Below are 14,198 nucleotides of genomic sequence, written 5' to 3' on the forward strand. Positions count from 1 at the left end.
ACGAACAAAAATCTCGGACGTCGAACAACAAGAATAAAGAAAATGTTTTGACAGTCGCTAATGTGTGAACGAACGGCGTTTTTCACTAACTATACACGCTCGTTTACTTTTGTTCAAACTTGAACCCAAATTTAAATGGAACAAAAGTAGCTGAATATTATTGTGCTTCCCGAGAAAATATTTCGTTTTTCAACTTTAAGCCTAGTATCCAGCTGAAAAGAAAACAGCTCAAGAAAAAATCCATACTATTTACCGAAGAAATTTTGACAACTGCAAGGCAAGCAACTATCTGTCATTTTTTCTTGTGGTAATAATTGCGCCGGATATTATTCCGTGCGGAAAAGTGACGTTTCAATTCACTTGCATGTAAAACTGCGCCATCTGAAAGTGGAATAACATTTCTTGTGAGGTGCATACTGGTCAAGAAATCGCAAACGGAAAATCTTTTCTTTAGCATTTCTTGGCCTATCTTTTTGCCCATTTCTTTTCAGGTCGATACTAGGCTTTATATAGTTGTGCGCAGAGGTAAATCATGTATTATTGACAGTGTAAAGGCCCAGACACAATGCGTACGGATTTTACTACGTTGCGGCAATTTGACAGTTTTTCCATGGGTTTTCTGTCAAATTTCCGCAACGTACTAAAATCCGTATGCATTGTGTCTGGGCCTTAAGCACGTGTAAGTTTTCTACACTCAGCGAAATTTACATAAGATTTTCATAGGAAATACTTATGTTTTTTTGCCAAAGCAAAATACTATGTTAATCATACGATTTTATAATGATAATCAATCGAACCACGCTTATGGTTTTCATACATCCTGTATCGAAGAACATAGCGATTTCTTATGAAATTTCATATTTTTTCAAATGCATATCATACGATTTTTTGATGAAAATCAATCGAACCAAGCTTATGATTTTCATACATCGTGCATCGAAAAACATACAGATTTCTTATGAAAATTAACATTTTCTCAAATGCAAATCATACGATTACGATATGAAATGTTAACATATGTCGTATGGAAATTATAGCGGCCCTGTATAACTTTCATAAAAAAGACCAATAATTTTCATACGAAAACTATATGATTAATGGAAGAATTTTCTTATGAATTTTAATACTTTTTATATGGTTTTTTATAGTACACACCATGAATTGTGTATTTATGAATCCCGCACTACGCTCGCCGAACGTGGTGATAGGGAACACAACAGTTATCGTTCTTACATCAAAAATTATCTATTTACCGACCCATTTTGGATGTAATGTTGCCAATCTAGGCAAGGAAACATTGTACCCAAAATCGGCTGGGAACAAGATAATTTTTAATGTCATCAGAACGATAGTTGTCGTGTCCCCTATATCACCGCGTTCAGCGAGCTTAGTGTGGGATTAATAAATACCTAATTCATAGCGTGTATTATATGCACCCGTGAAGCAATTTTTCTAGTTCTTACGTTAAAACGATGTAAATACATAAACTGTAAGTCTATTTATAATTTATATATTTATTTTTTTAATTTTTGTATTTAATTTTTCCTTTTAAAGTAACAATATCTCAATTTAGGATCTAATTAAATTTCTATTGCTGGTTTCAATCCGTTTGGTGCTTTAGTTGGAGTTAGCACAGTGTTCAAACCAAGAAGAACTTGTAGCCGCAAGTCTGAAAGAATTAATGAAAAATATTTAAATTTTATATATGTATTAGCAATTTGATAAAATAAGGCACCATCAAAATTTAAAAGTACTTTTGTCCAAATTTTATGTACCTTATTTTTATCGGAAAATTTTAAACCCGTATTTTTTAAAAATACTTTGCAAGGGTGGTGTCCTCGAAGAAGTTTATTAATAAAATAATAACAATAGGGTAACCTTGAATTCAGCGAATACGAACTTTTTTTTAAACAATTAAAAAAAATCTTCCAGAATGTTGGAGAACATATTAAAATAAACAACTTTGCTGAATATAGTAGGGGAGAGTAGTCAACAGTGAGACAACAGGAACAGTGAGTCAACGGGATTAGTTACGTCATAAAACATTCAAGATCCATGACATTTTCATGGAAAGTGAAGTTTTTGAACCTACATCGCATAATGTAGTTTGAGAAAAAATTGTTGATTTTTTTATATATTTTTCAATAAAAATCAGTTTTGGGGGGGTCAAAGTTAATTTTTTTGCAATGATTTTGAAGTGATTGCCAACAACAAAATACATATTAAATTAAAATTACTGCATGGCAACACATAGTAATAAGAGTCAAAATTTGAAAAAATATGACAGTCGAATTGTTTGCTAATTTCGCAAGTTCACTATTTTTCATAAAACATTCCTACTGGCTAGAGTGACTATATACAGAGTGGCGACAATGTCAAAATTGGAATGATAATTATTTGTCAGTGTCATTCCAATCGAGCAGACAACCTATCCAACGCGTATGCAGGAAAGAGAAAGAAAAACCTAGGATAAACCGCATTGCATACATTTGGGATGACTTGGCGCCACTCTGTATATAGTCACTTTACTACTGGCAACGGTGAGACACAGAGACGTGGGTGACACTGAGATAGCTTTCGCCTTGCAAATTTTTAAATTTTTTTTATTCAATTGCAAATCAATCCATAGGGATTGACTGCAAAGAATTCTGAAGTGTAAGTTAAAAGTCAGAAAACCAGGATTTGTCCTTTATATGAGTACTAGCTGACCCGACAAACTTCGTATTGCCACAAATTAACCTGTGTTGTACATAAATCATGAATCTCGGATGATCTTTGTCACAGTTTTTGCAAGTTTCTGAGGAGTTCAACCTTAGATGATTCATTTTGACAGTTACGTAACTATGAAAGCATCCCAGGTAACCAATAAGCATCACCAATGCTATTCAAATATAGGCCAATAAGCATTTAGGTCTTAAATGCTACTCAAATGCTATTTTGGCAAAATATACAGCTACTTTACTGATAACCTTCTTATAGTGCTGACAATGCTAATTTACAGCTAATTACCGACACGAAGTATTTGAATACAATTTTGGATGCCAATTTACAACAGTTATGCAGTCAAAAGGCTGATAAACAGCAACCTGCAGTATAAAACGCCAGGGATGCTAATAAACGATTGATTTACTGCTTATACTAAGGCGACATCCATTTAGTACGTCACGCAAATTTTGACCAAAATCAACCCCCCCCTCCCCCTCCTTGTCACATTTCGTCACACATTCGTGACCCCCCCCCCCCCCCTGATAAAGTACGTCACGTCACGGCAATCCCCCCCCCCCCTTCACAACAAAAAAATTAAATATTCATTCCAACCTTTTTATTTAAAGCTATCAAATGAATTTCAGCAAAAAAAAGGAAAATTTTCGAGCTTATAAGTCATCGATTCACGGATTTTGAAGATGATCTTCAATTGCTGCAATCGGATATGCTTCAGAAGTCGCTGATGTGCCGTCGATTAATGTTTAGCGCATGTCTACGCCCTTTACATTCATCCACTCAAATTCGTCTGATCTAGTTGAAAGAATCAGGACTTCCAGCTGACGTCTTGCAGCAACACGCCTTGGAAGAACTTTTCTAAGGGACTTTGTCATTTTGTGTATTTCTTCAATCGTGTAATCATTCAACACTACCTTAGATGCGAAATTTAATCCGCAAGTGGCTTAAACACTATCCTTCAGAGAGCTTTTGAGTGAGGGGCAGTATAAATTATACCGAAAAACCTTAAAAGCAGCCGTGGAAGTTTTTGTTCATCGATTGAGTTCAGCACGAATATCAAGGGAAAACATTGCCGTGGGTCTCTGGTAGCATCCCGTAACCCTTCAGGAGTTTGTGCGACTGCTATTTGCGGTTGCAAAAATCTTTTAGGCAGAGCGGTACTCAAGCAGCTCTTTAGCGGTGTACTGCATATTCTGTAAAGCCTTAATGGAGAGTTCATACTACATAGAATAAATGAGTCCTGTTCACACATATATGTTCAAAAAAGTGTTCATTCAAAAAATTCAACTATTTGTTTTAAAATCTATCAGTACGTTAATTTTATAGAAGCTTTCAATAGTTGTATCTTAAAATGAAGGCTAAATTATAATTTCCCGAATAAATTTTCCATTTGATTTTTTTTTCATGTGACGTCAAATAACTTCATACCCCCCTTCCCCCTACGTCACAAATCGTCACGATTAGGTCAACCCCCCCTCTCCCCTATAAGCGTGACGTACTTTATGGATGCCCCCTAATGCTTATTGGTTACCTGGGATGCCAGATACGCTGATTTGCTGCTTATGTTTATACTTAATGGAATGGGTAGTTTAATATGCAAATTTGCAATTTTTCCTCACTGTAAAGTAGAAAACAACTCCCATGTCCCCTCATTGCACAGCCAGAAAGCGGATAGTAATATTCGCCATGATTGTACTACATTTCGCCGAAAATCATTTTGCGAAAAACCTTAAGCGGAATGTACCATTTCAAGGAAAACTTTTTTGTGGAAAGTACCATTTCGCGATCCTCTCCTTATTCGCTGTCGCTCGTTCCAGGAAACCCAGGTAGACCTAGGAAAACAAATAAACCTAGACAGTAGTGATTTCTGCGGGGAGTTGCCTCCCCCCAGTGGGCGGCGCTTCCGACGGCGGGTCACCGGCAACACTCGCGGCCGTCTCGTCCTGAATGATCTAGTGTTACTATAGATAGTTTTTGTGGTCTTGTTATTGACTAATGTTTTATGGAAGAGTCTCGAATTTCTCGAGTTCGATTAGTTTTTGAGTTTCGCAAAAAATTCTGTTTTATTTGTATGAGAGTCTGTATCCCCCTACCACAGCGGCGAGAGGTCTTTACTGCCGCTCTTCGCATAACAGTCCCATGGCGAAAAATAGCAAGCGTAGAAAACGGCGATTGAAGTTTTTCGTCAGTTTTACTTAATTACGCTCCCACAGGTTATTTTCAAGCGAACCTTTACTATAAATTTGTTAAAATGAACAGGTTCAAATGTTTTAAACAAAAATTAGTTACAGATTTTCAATTATCAGCAGTTTATCTTAACAAAATAGCACTGGGACTGACATGCGAATAATTTTCGATTGAATCAGGAAAATATTCGCATAACCGTCACACTGTCGATAATGTATGGTATGATTTTCGAGATTTACTTGCTGCTTTTATTAAAGAGAACTAAACTGAAGACTAAAAGATAGTTACGTCCAACTCAACTCCCCTCTACCCCCACCCCCTCAGTTCACATGATACCATATTCAAAGTAATAGCGGTGATAGGGGCAATATTGGCCGGCTACGCAAAACGCGTCACAAAACATGTACCGCCTTTTCCAAATTATAATAACCGCCATTAACTTGCGATTTGATATGTCTTCAATGAATTAACAATGCATAAAATATTGATTGACTATGAATAGCTATCAAATTTAAATGTTAAAAAATGATTCTTTTTGCTACGATCAATATGCTCGATTAATCAAAATTGAGTCAAAGAGATCGGACCATTCCTGTGTATGTTCATATGTCAATATTTGGGCTGACCTGTAATTGGTTCCAGTTATTAAGAAACTGGTGATAATTTTCACTAAAAATGTAGTAAAATAACTGAAACGAATTAAATATGAAATGGAAAAGTAAGGCCCCGTACAGAGTAAACGCGACAGCGACGCGACACGACTTCGCTCTCATGTTGCTAAATGCACAGTCCTGCTTCGGGCGAAAAAGGGCTGCGCGTATAACTACAGCCAGGGCTTCGACCGATCCTTTTTTTCTACCGCAGTCACACCAACGCGCATTCAAGTTCACACCGTCCGTTTAGAGGTGGAATACGAACGCTATGCATAACACAACTGGCAGTTTGCTCAGTCAAACGCGGATGGCACACAGCAGAACGAACGTGTTCTAGAGCTTTTTGACATTTTCGTTTCGATCAAGTTGCCTTTACCGTTTGAAGCAGCGAATGACTGCAAAACAGTCAAATGACTGGCAATCACCACGCTAACGAAAAGCAACCGCACAATCGTATGATTCAATACTACAAAAAAACAACCACTACAGGTGCATGGAAGAAGTCGGTCGGACTCCGTCCAACACAAACGAATATTTTGCTTGCGTCGGACCGACGTCCGGGTGACAAACTATTACTGTGAGCAGACGATTTGGAGACAAAAAGAGAAACGAAAAAATACGTCACTGTATGCTTCCAGTCAGTTTGCAGTTTATATTCTCAAAGCGCAAAGCAAAACGGGAGATCGACTGTTTGCTTTTGCTGAGATGCCGCATGAATTGTAAAGGCCCAGACACAATGCATACGGATTTTACTACGTTGCGGAAATTTGGCGTTTATCCATGGGTTTTCTGTCAAATTTCCGCAACGTAGTAAAATCCGTACGCATTGTGTCTGGGCCTTAAGACGGCAGCAGCGCAAGCGGCAGAATGACTGAATTCAAAAAACAGTCAAATGATCGTTCAAAAAGCGGAGTTTGAATGCGGAAAGTTCGCATTCACGGCAGTCACATTCAACTTGCGATCCTGTATTTCAAGCCCTGACTACAGCAAGAAATGTCGCGTCGCGTTGCATGTCGCTTGCATTCTGGCGGTACCCTAAGGGTTTCAAAAACTGTTGTCTCTCTTAAAAATCTAACGATTATAGTTATCGGAGCAAGAGTGACCAAATTGATCTTTTTCAAAATCATCGAAAATGTTTGATTAACTATAAAAATATCTCTCGATAATTTGAAAGGGCCATAAATGAATTATCTAATTTGAAACTAAATAAAATCCTTAAGCACATACGCAAATATGAACGCAAACGATATGTCGCAAACGATGCGTTCCAAAAAAAATTAAGACTTTATTAGCAAATGACAATAACAGGTAGAGGTGCAAAAGTTGTTATATTCCCTATTTAATAATACAAAATAAGTATATCTAGAAACAATATAGTCAGTTTATTGAATATAATGCATTTATGAGGAATTATTTCAATTTAATAAGGGGCAGAAATTGATGTGACTGTTATGCGAATATTTTTGAAATGGGACAACACAAGTGAGTTTTGTTTTTCTATTTTTCGCGAATAAAGCCTACTATTTTATAAGTTTTTCTTAAAGTACAGACAAAATCAAACTAATATTCGCAATAAACTCAAAATCGCCATAGGACTGTTATGCGAAGAGGGGCAGTTTAACTATCATAAAATAAATTCAAGACTCCAAAATCTCCCACATGCCAAATTTGGTTCCATTTGCTTGATTAGTACTCAAATTATAAGGAAATTTGTATTTCATTTGTATAGGAGCCCCCCCCCCTCTTAAAAGGGGAAGGGGTCGTAATTCACCAACGAAAAAATTCTGCCATCTAAAACTCCCACATGCCAAATTCGGTTCCATTTGCTCGATTAGTTCTCGAGTTGTGAGGAAATGTGGGGAGAGGTCTTAATATACCATAGAAATAATTTCTGCCTCCAAAAACCCCCACATGCCAAATTTGGTTCCATTTGCTTGATTAGTTCCCGAGTTATAAGGAAACTTGTATTTCATTTGTATGGGAGCCCCCCCCCCCCTTCTTAACCTTCCTAGTGCATTGGGGTCGTTTTCGACCCATCGCCATGCTTACAAAGGTTGATACTCAGTAACGGAACGAGCTAGAGACTTGAAATTTTCTGACTTTTCCTAACTTTGGAAAACTAACATTCTTAGGGCGTTTTAGCTTTCAGCGACATCTAGAAGAGCCACAGCAAAAAAAGTTACATATACATTATCGAAAACGTCGAAAACGACCCAAGTTTTGAAATTGCTCTCATTCATCTATTTTCAATCCGAATTTCGTTTTCTTTACTTCATTTGAAAGGTACAGCACTCGTGCGCTAATTGCACGTCCTCTAATCGCACCGTCCGCTAATTGCACGATAGTGCAACTAAAATACACTTATCTGTCAAAACCCACGTGGGCTCCTAGGTGGTTGCTATAAACAAAAATGCAGCGTTGCCGAATAAAAACTCTCTCTCTCTCTCTCTCTCTCTCTCTCTCTCTCTCTCTCTCTCTCTCTCTCTCTCTCTCTCTCTCTGTATAACGTAGACATATCACAAACAAATTAATTCAAATTCTGCTAAACATTGACGAATTGAACACATATTCATTATGCTTTTGGTTCGTTTGTTAAGATTTGAGGTTCTTCCCAGAACCAAGCGCAGGCGTGAGCGCATGTGAAGAGTTCTTTACGGTGATAACGCATCACGCTTTACAATAAATATTGGCAGCCATCGTGCATTTAAAAACGAAATTCGCTAGTCGCATCGCTTCATTCGTGCAATTAGCGAACGAGTGCTGTATGCCCAATACCTGGCACTCAACGCCACTTCTGCATCGGTTCCGGAACACCCACCTCCAGGACCCGGGGGACATTTTTATACTTTTTGGCTTGATAAAATAAGACTAGTGGAAGTACAATGGGGACATTTCTGGACCCGAATGGTCACTTCACCATCGGTTCCGGAACAATCGGTACCCGGTTTTTGAGGACAATTTTGAATTTTAGAATGATTTATATTGCGACACGTCAAATTTCATCACATTGATAACATAAGACTATTGAAAGTATAATAAAGACATTTTGTAGGCAAACGGCCACATCAGCATCGGTCCTAGAACATCCTGTAACCAGTTTTTGGGGACATTTTTATATTTTAGGATAACTCATAATGCGACATATAAAATCACATCGGCTTAATAAAATAAGACTGAAAGTAAAACAGTGTCATTTAGAAGCCAAATGGCAACTTTACCATCGGTTCTGGAACATCCGGTGCCAGTTTCTGGGGACATTTTTGGATTTTGCGGTACCTCAAATCACATCGCGTTGATAAAATAACTGTGGAAGTACAATGGGGTGTCAGTCGCATATAATCCGGTACCCGGTATTTATATTGAACCTTAAAACGGGGTAACTCGGGCAGATGAATTACCCTGGAACCCAAAAATGTCGCCAAAAACCGGGTACCGGATAGTCCGAAACCGATGGTGAAACGGTAATTTTGGCTGGAAATTTTATTGGTACACTGGCATTAGTGTTATTTTATCAAGCCAATGTGATTTACTCTTAAATGCCTTTGGACACTTTACTTTTTGTTCTTACAAAGTATAAAAATTACCTTTTTGCCGACCGGTTTCGGGTAAGTAGTTACCCATCTACGGGGCCGAATCTTGGACTCTAACTACTACTTACCCTACTTACCCGTTCGGGTAACTACTTACCCGAAACCGGTCAGCAAAAAGGTAATTTTTATACTTTGTAAGAAAAAAAAGTAAAGTGTCCAAAGGTGTCCAGAGTCATTCTAGTTCTTACGTTATCACGACTACGTAATTGAAGTCCAATGTGATTTGATGTGCCGCAAAATTAATTATTTCAAAATATAAAAATGTCCCCCGGGACCTGGTACTGGGTGTTCCGGAACCGACGCAGAAGTGGCCATTAGTCAACAAATATTCCCTAACATACCTTGGGTGCCAGTTTTTGGCCATAGTTTTCAAACGAGGTAAAGAAAACGAAATTCGGATTGAAAATGGATGAATGAGAGCAATTTCAAAACTTGGGTCGTTTTCGATCCCAATGCATAATGTGTAACTTTTTTTCTAATGCATTAGGAACGTTAACGAATGGAGAGGTCATAATTCGCCATAGAAAAAACTGCAAGGTATACAACCCTAAGGGTTATACGAAAGGATGACGTAGGACTATATCAGATCATTAGATCAGAGACTAATGTAAACTGCATTTCAGGCATATGTATGTTTATAAGAATCTGTGAGTGCCATTAAGAGCAAAAGTGAAATATTCAGATTAAATTCTTCATTGAATGCAATGGTGGCTTTGACAATACGTGGACGGGGGTTCATAAGTACAACGCCTGCAACCATTAGGATATAGAATTTTTTTTAAAATCACTTGTGTGCATCGTAAAAGTTGAAATTGTAATGAATGACCAGCCTACAGATTATTGTAATAAATATGATTATGCGTAGCTTGACATATTCCAATAATCTTACTTTAACTCTCTTGTGGCCTTTAAAAGGGCCATTGGTTACAAGTAACATTAAAGCCAAAGTACGTTCATCGTAAATATGACGTACCATTCGAATGTCCTTCTTTTTTAACATGAATGGCAATAGGTACGTAAGGTAACGGCGTCGATTCACTATCTTTTGCTTCGAGAAGGTTGAACTAGTTTACTTTCACACGTTACCGCTTTTTACATAGCAGAAAATATGGCACATACGCAAAAATTTCTGTTTTATTTGTATGAGAGTCCTTATCCTGGGTGAGGGGTCTCAAACCATCATAAAATAAATTCATGCCTCTAAGAACCCCCACATGCCAAATTTGGTTCCATTTGCTTAATTAGTTCTCGAGTTATGAGGAAAATTGTATTTTATTTGTATGGAAGCCCCACCTCCTAAACAGGGGAGGGGTCATAATTCATCATAGAAACAATTCTTGCCTTCTGAAACCTCCACATGCCAAATTTGGTTCCATTTGCTTGGTTAGTTCTAGAGTCATGAGAAAATTTGTGTTTCATTTGTATGGAAGACCTCCCCCCGATTACACAAAATCGTAATGGGAAGTTTACATTAAAACGTTTTCATGTCAATTTAGCATTGGAATTGCATAATGATTAGAGTATGTCAAATCGAAATGAATAATAAGTTGTTTTGCAGTCGTGCGTGTCTTCATATACAATTCATGACTGTGAATTATAAAGCAGGATAGACAATTGCAATATTTGATTATATCTTAATCATATATTCAGGAGTATTTAGTTGCGTGTTATAAAAACTGCGCAAAATAAAATTACAAATAGCTGTCAAAATTTTCGCACGTATATCGCCTCCACTTTGGTACATATATGTTCTTATATGGCGTGAAATATAACTTTTTCGTTCAGATATGATCTTGTATACCCCAGTTGCAATCGAGATATACAAACCAAATGATTTACTGGGCCCCTTCCCCTTAGAAAGGGGAAACGGTCTCAGTACACCATAGAAAAAAAACTCCAAGGTATGCAGTCCTAAGGGTTGTACGAAATGGTGACGTAGGACTATATCAGATCATCAGATCAAAGACTAATGTAAACTAAATTTTTACCGAACGTTCTGCTGTTTAGATTTCGGTAAAATTTTACCGAACCGATTAAGTGTGTATGTATGTTTATAAGAATCTGTGTGTGCCATTGTTCAAGTGACTGTTTAAAAGAGAAGAGCGAAATATTTAGATTCAATTCCTCATTTAATGCAATGTTGGCTTTGAAAATACGTGGACGGGGGTTAATAAGTACAACGAAACCCCTACATTCTAAATTTGGTTTTGAGGAAATTTGTATTTCATTTGTACGGGAGTCCCCCCCCCCTCTTAGAAGGAGAAGAGGTCTCAGTACACCATAGAAAAAAATCCTGCCTTCTGAAATCCCCACATGCCAAATTTGGTTCCATTTGCTTGATTAGTTCTCGAGTTTTGAGGAAACTTGTGTTTCGTTTGTATAGGAGCCCCCCCCTCTTACGCTCCCCTTAAAATTGCTCTCTTACTCCCTATAAAATTGCTGGTCATTTTATCTATCCAACGACATATAAATTGTTCAGTTTCGTTCAGAAGTTTAGTAGTTATTAGCATTTGAAATCTCATTCAAACGTTACACTTTTATTTTCGTTTTCACAAAGTGCTACCCAGTCCCAGTATAGTAAACAAAGACGTAGTCCTACGTCAAAATCCTGACTTCTGAAACCTCCACATGCCAAATTTGGTTCCATTTGCTGGATTAGTTCTCGAGTTTTGAGGAAATTTGTGTTTCATTTGTATAAGAGCCCCCCCCTCCTACGCCCTCCTTAAAATTGCTCTCTTAAAATTGCTCCTCCATAAAATTGCTGGTCATTTTATCTATCCAACGACATATAAATTGTTCAGTTTCAGACAGTAGTTCAGAAGATATTACATTTTGAAATCTTTCATTCAAAAGTTACACCTCTATTTTCGTTTTCAGAAAGTGCTACCCAGTCCCAGTATAGTAAACAAAGACGTAGTCCTACGTCAAAATTCTTCCCTGCAAAAATCCCCACATACCAAATTTGGTTCCGTTTGCTAGATTAGTTTTTGAGATATACAGAAATTTGTATTTCATTTGTATGGGAACCCGCCTCCTAAAGGAGAGCGTCCTAAAGGTTCAAACACGCGTGATTGATTTCTGGGATTTCAAAAGCAGTTTTGCGTCTGTTCGAACGCAATGGTAAATTTTCATGAACATATCTTGTGTTTTGAGCATGAAAACTGCTTTTGAATCCCAGAAATTAATTACGCGTGCTTGAGCCTTAAAAGCTCGATGCTCCTGCATCCATGGATGTCGCAGAACTGTTGTAATTCAATACTACCACCGGATGGTCGCAATTATGCCTACAAGCTACTACTTTATCTTAACAGATAGTTACAGTATTATTGAGACTCTACGATCGATGAAGATGATAAAGCCCTCCCTGTATTTCCTGTGAAAAAAATACGAGCTTTTGATCGCTTTAACAGATAAAAAATATCAAGTTCAAGTTATCAAGTGCATCCCTTGTCATTATTTCATAGTGGCAATGAGAAAACTAATTAAATTTCTAACACGTTCCCAGTTTTCCCTAGCGGCGAATGTTACACTAGAGTTAAAATAACTCACTTCAACCCCACAACATAATACAACAGATAAAAAAGTGCCTCATTTCTTAAAACAAACTATAAATCGTCATCTAAAAACCTTGAAAACTATGTCAATAAAAGCCCAGCTAATTAAAGCAAATCAGGTCACTCCCTCAGAGTGTCTCTCTAAATATATATAAACAAAATAAAAAAAATATGGCTCGTTACAATTTCTGCAATTGAGTCTTAAGAAAATAGATAACTTAATAAACATAATTCTTTACCTATGTAGCACCGAGCAGCAACCAGTTCCATTTTCATCGTGCCATGTTGCGTAATCCGAATAAAATCAGGAATTCTGTTAGCAATTGTTTTTTAAGGAAGTGTCGGTTACTTTAATCGTTTTCCTGCAAAGTAATTTAAACCATTTTAAACAATGCGTTAGATAAATGAGTTCCTAAACTTACGTAATACAAAGCAAGCTCCTCCGTACCGTTTGTTTTTGTTATTCCGAAGGTTCGATCAGTTAGCGGGTTGCGGGAATACCGGCTACTCTAGCAGCAAACACATCACGATAACAACTACGACCGGTAACAAGTTCCCAAACGTCGTATGATTTGCCGGATCTTTCCGATCGTTCCGTTCATAGTTCCGAAACAGGTTTAGGAAAAGCAGCTCGTAGTATCATACAAACTGCACCAATAGCAACTATAACAGAAAATGGTAATGAAACACGACGTGCCGGAAAAATATAACCCAAAGGCAGGAAACAACTTACCGGCAGATCAACTTTTCCATTGCATTAATAGTGCCGAAAAACAATTAGCTAGCTAAACATTATCCACTCGTTCCATATTGTGTCCCGCAACACGCCGACCGCAAACAAAATGCGAAAAAGATTAAATTCGCAACGTAATATTAAAATTTCATACATTTAAATAACGCGCACAATCAAAATCAAAATTCAAAACAAACGAAACACGAAAACTTTTGACAGCCGACGATCGTTACACGATAAAACAAGACAAAACGAAAAAGTTATAAACAACCCAAAAATGGGTAATCAACCTGTATTACATACGTCACACGTATGAAATTCAAAATGAACTATTGTGTTTTTCTTCCTGCAGCTTATGAAGTTCTTTATTTTTCGTATGACAATCATACGTTTCGTATGAACGCGAAATTATACAGTGGACCCCCGTTCGTTTGAACGATTCCTCATGCAAACTAACGGGGTTACTTTTTAATTTGAACAACTGGTAACTCGAAATATGCTGAAACCTGTGTGAACTGGCCACCCTGATCTTTGTTATTGTTTTGGTGGTTTGTTTTAGTTGGCAGTTGCAAGTGCGAATATTGCATTTTCCGATCGGATTTCTCTCTTAATCGTTAGGAAAACGAAATGTGAAACCGATTAAACACGCTAGGTCAGTACAAACGAATCGAACAAATGATGTCATGTTGAGAATGACATTTGAACCATTTTTAATTTGCACGTCGTGCAAACCAACGGGGTTCAAATTAAAAAGTGTTCA

General features: G+C 37.4%; 1 long non-coding RNA gene across 1 annotated transcript; it reads right to left on the minus strand.

The window, feature by feature from the left end:
- Positions 1 to 1,560: 1,560 nt before the first annotated feature.
- On the minus strand, positions 1,561 to 13,537 carry LOC128743899 (uncharacterized). The gene is made up of 4 exons (XR_008412335.1): positions 13,439 to 13,537; positions 13,128 to 13,368; positions 12,945 to 13,067; positions 1,561 to 1,669 (listed from the first exon to the last, which is right to left on the minus strand). It is a non-coding gene; the product is annotated as an uncharacterized LOC128743899 (long non-coding RNA).
- Between the last annotated feature and the right edge of the window lie 661 nt (positions 13,538 to 14,198).

This window comes from Sabethes cyaneus, chromosome 3, assembly GCF_943734655.1.
Source record: "Sabethes cyaneus chromosome 3, idSabCyanKW18_F2, whole genome shotgun sequence".
NCBI lineage: Eukaryota > Metazoa > Arthropoda > Insecta > Diptera > Culicidae > Sabethes > Sabethes cyaneus.